This window comes from Hypanus sabinus, chromosome 8 (assembly GCF_030144855.1).
Source record: "Hypanus sabinus isolate sHypSab1 chromosome 8, sHypSab1.hap1, whole genome shotgun sequence".
Lineage (NCBI taxonomy): Eukaryota > Metazoa > Chordata > Chondrichthyes > Myliobatiformes > Dasyatidae > Hypanus > Hypanus sabinus.
The window spans coordinates 54,767,220-54,774,311 of NC_082713.1; the positions used below are offsets into that span (position 1 = coordinate 54,767,220).

Sequence of the window (7,092 nt, forward strand, 5' to 3'; positions counted from 1 at the left end):
AGCTGGAATAATAAGATGTTAAATGTTACCCTTCCCATTAGAACACTTCTGAATAATATCTGGAAAAGTTTGTGTCTGCCAACCCATTCTCATTACTTTACATACTTCAAATGATCACCAAGTGCACAAATACAAATCATAATTATTATCCATGACCACTCTCTTCACACTCTTATTATAAGCAAATACTATAATGAAATTTTCATAGAGTTTGCTACCTGAGCAGTAAATGGGAATATATTGCACTTCTATGGCTAAAACACACCCATGTTACAGAATTTTTATTTTGCAAGATAAGTGTTGAGGCTGTTACATAAAATGGCTGTTTGATACGCATCTTCTAAATTAATGTGAGATGTAACCGCTTTCCATTTATATTTTCAAGTAACAATAGAAAGGGTTCTCAATTTGCGGGTATGCCATTAAATTTTTACTTAATCTTTTCATAATTTCCTTACGACAATGCAAGACACAAAGAAGAAATGTAAAATAAAGACTTCATTTGGCATAAAATTTGTTGAGAATTTGAATTTTACTTTTTATTTGGAGATACACGTCAGTAACAGGCTCATCTGGCCCAATGAGCATTCCTCTGGAGCTAGAGTTCAACAGATTGTTTTATGATCTGAAAATGAAACAATGTGTATTTTAATTTAATATAGTATACAGTAATGGACTATCTTGAGTAATCCTTGTCAAGAAATACTGGAGAGAGCAAGATGGAGAACTGACTGTCCTTTACAGTACAGTAATGAGTTCCTGTGTACTTTCAGTGAATTAAGTACTGAAAATCTTCCAGTTTAATGGTAAACTTGCATATCAAGTTCAATTTTGTTTCCAAATTCAGTGCATAGTGCATCTCAAAGGCACCATGACTCCAAACATACTCTTTCTCAATCCTCTTTTATTCTCCTTATCCTAACTTCAACATCATTGCACATTAAAAACCTGATGTTGTTTGGCTATTTGAATATACTGTATTAATATTTTTGCAGTCAGCGCTACTTATCAAAAATAATAGATCAATGTCACTATGCTGACACGTGCCTTGTCCCATTTTAAAATTGGTTGTCTTCAGGAGTGAATTTATGCAGATTGCATGATCACATCTGAATCCATCCAGCAGTGATCATCTGCTGTGCATCTTCCTTTATCCAAGTGGTTTTTCTTCAAGTTAGTTTAGAAATTATGGCCAGTGAAAGCATACACCTTTTCTAGTCGTTTGTTGATGGTGTGGTTTGAAAATGGAAAATTGATTGGGGCAATGCCTAAACTGGCCTAGAAATCATAATGATCACCAGTTTGCTTCCACCTAACCTGAGTGGAGCATGACAAGGACCATTTCTGCCTGGCAAATAGTCACATGTGCTATACTTGTGTTATCCGTATCAAATGAAGAAAGGTGCTATTCCCCATCCTATGCTTCATTAATATTTCTGGATGAAAAACAGGTTATGTTCAACAGTCACAACTCACCCATGTTTTTACATTGCATGCTGGCATAGTAACAGTTTTGTAGTAAATCCCACAAAAGGAAGTGGATTCAGCCCAGTGCATCAAGGGTAAATCCCTCCCCACCACATCCACATGCAATGCTGTCAGAAAGCAGCATCCATCGTTAAAGATCCTCACCACCCAGACCATGCTCTCTTCTTGCTGTTGCAATCAGGTAGCAGGTACAAATGCCTCAGGACTCGCACCACCAGGTCCAAGGACATCAGACTCTTGAACAAAAGGGGACAATTACACATCTATTGAGATGCTCCCACAACCAATGATCTCACTTTAAGGACTCTTTATCCTGCTATTTCATGCTTTCGTTATTTATTGCTATTTATTTATAGTTGCATTTCGTCAGTTTGTTGTCTTCAATGCTCTTGCTCTTACATTGATCCTGTTTACAGTTACGGCTCTATAGATTTGTTGAGTATGCCTACAAAAAAAGAATCTCAGGGTTGTATGTTGCCTGGGTTGGGGAGCATGCCTTACAAGGATAGGATGAGTGAACTTGGCCTTTTCTCCTTGGAGTGACAGAGGATGAGAGATGACCTGATAGAAGTGTACAAGATGATGAGAGGCATTGATCTTGTGGATAGTCAGAGGCTTTTTCCCAGGGCTGAAATGGTTGCCACAAGAGGACACAGGTTTAAGTTGCTGGGGAGTGGGTACAGAGATGTCAGGGGTAAGTTTTTTACTCAGAGAGTGGCGAGTGCATGGAATGGGCTGCCAGCAACAGTGGTATAGGCGGATATGATAGGGTCTTTTAAGAAACTTTTGGATTGGTACATGAATTGTAATAAAATAGAGGGCTATAGGTAAGCCTAGTAATTTCTAAGGTAGGGACATGTTTGGCACAACTTTGCCGGCTGAAGGGCCTGTATTGTGCTGTAGGTTTTCTATGTTTCTATGTATGTGATGACATGTATGTACACAGATGATAAATTTTACTTTGAACTTTGAATGTGATTCAGAGGCCCACTTACACTCAAAGGTTTTAAATATGTTCTGTCGCGGACCGAGTGTTCTTTCAGAAATTGATTCTATTAATCATAAGACTGCTGAGCTCCACTGCTATACTATTTAGAAACTACACTGGAACCAGTAGCTGCATGCTTGGACTAGAGCTTTAAGTTAGGCGTTACTGGTACAGTATATAACAAGGTCAATAACCACAAGAGAGAAGGCCTTCAAGTGTGAACAGTTTTAGAATGATATTAGTGGAGATCATTGTATTGAAAATTTTGCAGGCTTCATGTAGTAGTAGGCAACAATCAATCCCAGGAGATCATGGGCCTGTGCCTCTGGTGAGCTGTGTCCTCTCCAGAGCGCAAGCCTGGGTGGAAGATTTGAAGATCCAGCTGTTGCCCATGCAACAGGTTCCCCGTCTCTACATCACTGACGTAGTCCAAGGGAAGGGCAAGTGCTTGGCACCAGTGTCATCACAGAGGTTGCCAGAGTGAAGTTGTAAATAACATCAATCTGCCTTAGGGACCCTGGCTCCGGATTTCTTCCTCAGCATTTACTCCCGAAGTCTTTCCCATGGGGGTGTGTGACCACAAGGCAGTAGAGGTTTAAAATCAGAGTTTTCCTTCTCCTAGGCGGGCTGCTGTCCAAGGCTGAGAGCCCCACCTGCCTGAATCAACTGGTTTTGAGGCACCAGTGGTCCACTTTTGCCCCTTCTCTTGTCAATAGAAACAGTTCACCTGGGCCTAGTAGCTAAACCACACGTGAAAGCCAAGAGTTGGACTTGGTTGTCAGAGGCTGTTAGAGTCACACACCATTTGGAGCTTATTATAGGTAGTGGGAGCTTATCCTCACTACCACCCCGGGCTATGACAATCTTAGGAATCTTAGGAACATATGCTTTGGCTGTAAGTGAATCTTTCAAACAATTATCAAAGGGCCACATTATCATTTGTTCACATCACCACTTAACACTACATAACAAGGTTTCAAACATAAATTACTTTTTAACCACTACAATGATGTCAAATCAACTTTTAATGACAATACTACAGCCAGTTGGTCAGTGGTCCCTAGCATGACAAATGCCAGTCTTCAGTCAATTCAAAGTCAAAGTCAAATTAGCATTTATTATCAGAGGACATACATGTCACCACATACAACCCTGAGATTCTTTTTCTGCGGGGGTACTTTGCAAATCTATAGAACAGTAACTGTAAACAGGATCTTTAAACTGTAAACAAGAGCAGTTACTATGCCTCAACCATCAGGCTCTTGAACCAAGGAGGATAACTACATCATTCTGTTTCTGGTACTCCCACAACCAATGATCACACTTTAAGGACTCTTTATCTTCTCATTTCATACTCTCATTATTCATTGCTGTTTACGTGCACAGTTTGTTGTTCATTGATCCTGTTTACAGTTACTGTTCTATAGATTTGTTGAGTATGCCTGCAGGAAAAAGAATATGTGGTGATATATATGTCCTTTGATAATAAATTTTACTTTGAACTCTTCCCCAGCTCAATCAAGAAGGAGGTGCTCCCAAATTAATCACTGTTTTATTATTTTAAATGAAGCACATGTTAATCTGAGGAATAAATTCTTAACAGAGATTATAAATCTGCAAAGGATTTTCAAAAATCAACTACAATTCTTACAAACTAGAAAAGCACATCAATTAATTGCAGCCAAAAAAGGCTCTTGGAAGAGATCCATCTAAAACTGAGGTCAACGTGTGAAATCTGGGGTTTCTCCTTAATTCCCAACAACTCTCAATGTTTTCTAATAATTATACCATTTTATCGGTAATGACATCCACTTTGTGTGATGTTTTGTAACTGCATTAAACAGATCAAGTGGATAGAGCACCTTAATGAAGTCAATATTGTTTCTCTTGATCAGGTCAGTCTTAATTAGGTTAACAAGAACCTACCCTGTTACTTTGATAAGGACAAGAGGATGGGCAAATGGCATTGTTTCAAGGTTTAAACATGTACTTATTAATGGAATGATCTGAATGGTGTAACAAGCAAAAGGTTTTCATTGTATCTTGATACACGCAACAACAATAAACCAATTCTGTTTAGTATTTAACAACAAGCAACTTGAATCTTGTGCTTTTAGACCATAATGAGAGCACTTTCTTCACTCAGAGGGTGGAAAATCTTTGGAATTCTCAAACCAAAACTGCTGTGAAAGCTCAGGTATCGGTTACATTCAAAACTGAGAACAAAAGATTTCTGCATTTTTGAGTAATCAAAAAATATGGAGATCGGGCAGGAAAACAGACAGACATACTTTATTGATCCTGAGGGAAATTGGGGTTCGTTACAGCGGCACCAACCAAGAATAGTGAAGAAATATAGCAATATAAAACCATAAATAATTAAACAAAAATAAGTTAATCATGCCAAGTGGAAATAAGTACTGTTACATACTCGTGACACGACAGTGGTACCCTTGTCACGTGACTGGGGTTGAAGCTATACTGGACTTGAGGTAATGGTCTTGTGATGTTGGAGTGACGTCATTTTCCCGCCAGTAGAGATCATGTGACAGGTTTTTTTTTACAGGTTATAAAAGGAAGACCCCACCCTGTGAGGAGGGGCAGTTCGTGGTTGGATTTGCCAAGTTGACTTCATGCCACTGCGTGATTTAAGTGATGACGCAGTTTAGTTGAAGGATGAAGTTTTTATCTAATGCCTAAAGTTTAAAAGGGTCATTGCCAGCAGGTTCTTTACGATTCTGCTAGTTCGAGAAATTAGTGGAGAGTAAAGATCAAAGTTCGGGAGTTAAAGATAGAGGAGAATCGCTTTCTACAGTGAAACGGGTTTCGACCTTTGTTTGATCCTTATTTGGAAGGATTTCGTTGACTATCTTCGCGTTAATCCCTGGGTTTACCAGAAAGGATTGAGGATAGTGAGGAAGGAAAAGTCAGTGCCTTTAAGCCGTTACGTTTCGTAAATTCTCCGTGGGAAGTTCAACGTCAGGGATCGAAGCCAAGCGACGTGAAAGAGAATTTAAATCGTCTTATAAAGTCTCTCCTTTTAAATGGACTGTGAGCATATCGAACTTTTGGCAATACCACTTTAAAGAACTGTTTTTGCAATATCGCTTTAAGAACTGTTTGAGCTGCCGCACAGCAGTTGATTTCCGGTTACGTTAGTATTTGTTTACTTTTGGGGGGTTTGTTTTCTGTGTTTAATAAACGTGTTGTTTGTTATAAAAAACCCTTGCCGAACTCATATATTTATTGTTGCCTGAATACGTACCAGTACAGGACCAGCCTATTGGCTCAGGGTGTCTGACACTCCAAGGGAGGAGCTGTAAAGTTTGATGGCCACAGGTAGGAATGACTTCCTATGACGCTCAGTGTTACATCTCGGTGGAATGAGTCTCTGGCTGAATGTACTCCTGTGCCTAACCAGTACATTATGGAGTGGATGGGAGTCATTGTCCAAGATGGCATGCAACTTGGACAGCATCCTCTTTTCAGACACCACCGTCAGAGAGTCCAGTTTCACCCACACAACATCACTGGCCTTACGAATGAGTTTGTTGATTCTGTTGATGTCTGCTACCCTCAGCCTACCGCCCCCGCACACAACAGGAAACATGATAGCACTGGTCACCACAGCCTCGTAGAACATCCTCAGCATCGTCCGGCAGATGTTAAAGGACCTCAGTCTCCTCAGGAAATAGAGATGGCTCTGACCCTTCTCGTAGACAGTGTTCTTTGACCAGTCCAGTTTATTGTCCATTCATATCCCCAGGTATTTGTAATCCTCCACTATGTCCATATTGACCCCCTGGATTCAACATTGAAAACAACATTGAAGAAGAAATTTACCCAAAATCTTTTTTGAATGAAATGCTTCCTCCTAGATCAGTAATAATAACAAGACACTAAGATTTCATAAAGGAAGAAATTAATTTCATAAAATTTGACACACCCTTTAAGTGTCAGTTATAAAAATTAACACCTTTAAGTGTCAATTGTTGCATTTGAACCATCCACTAAACTCCATAGGTTATCTTAGAGTTAAAAAGTAGTATCCAGAGATTATGCTTCTTTTAATAGCATTTCTGAAGTTGTGCTACTAATTGATTCTAATAGTTCAATACTTCCATTTAATATCAGAGAATCTATACAATAAACAACCTGAAATTCTTGCTCTTCACAGACATCCATGAAAACAGTAGGGTACCCCAAAAGAACGAGTGACAGTAAGATTGGTAGAACCCTAAAGCCCCCTCTCCCCTCTCCCACTTACTACAGCAAATAGCAACAGCATCCACCACCTTCTAAGCAATCAGTAGCAAAGCCCCCGAGACAACTAAAGCTAATCGTTCACCCAACAATTCGCCATGCTGCAGACTCTCCCTCTCGAATAAAGATCGACACATAATTTGTCCATCGTTTACTTTTTAACTTGTAAATGCACCTTGTATCACTTGATGTGTTGTATGTACTGTGTACCTCAGTCCAGAAGAGGCAATTGGGCAGTAGATGAGAATAAACGAACTTTATTTCCCATCGTGGTCCTGGCTGTTCCAAGCGAGAAGTTGGTGGGGGTCTCCAGCCCGATTGGCCGTTGTCGATTTTTCATTCATTTTTGAAAC

The 7,092-nt window shown here is 39.6% G+C and overlaps 1 long non-coding RNA gene across 1 annotated transcript; it reads right to left on the reverse strand.

Annotated features, from left to right (window-relative positions):
- Positions 1 to 91: 91 nt before the first annotated feature.
- Positions 92 to 7,084, reverse strand: LOC132398157 (uncharacterized). Its single transcript, XR_009513560.1, has 3 exons — positions 6,950 to 7,084; positions 5,742 to 6,278; positions 92 to 625 (listed from the first exon to the last, which is right to left on the reverse strand). It is a non-coding gene; the product is annotated as an uncharacterized LOC132398157 (long non-coding RNA).
- Positions 7,085 to 7,092: the final 8 nt, after the last annotated feature.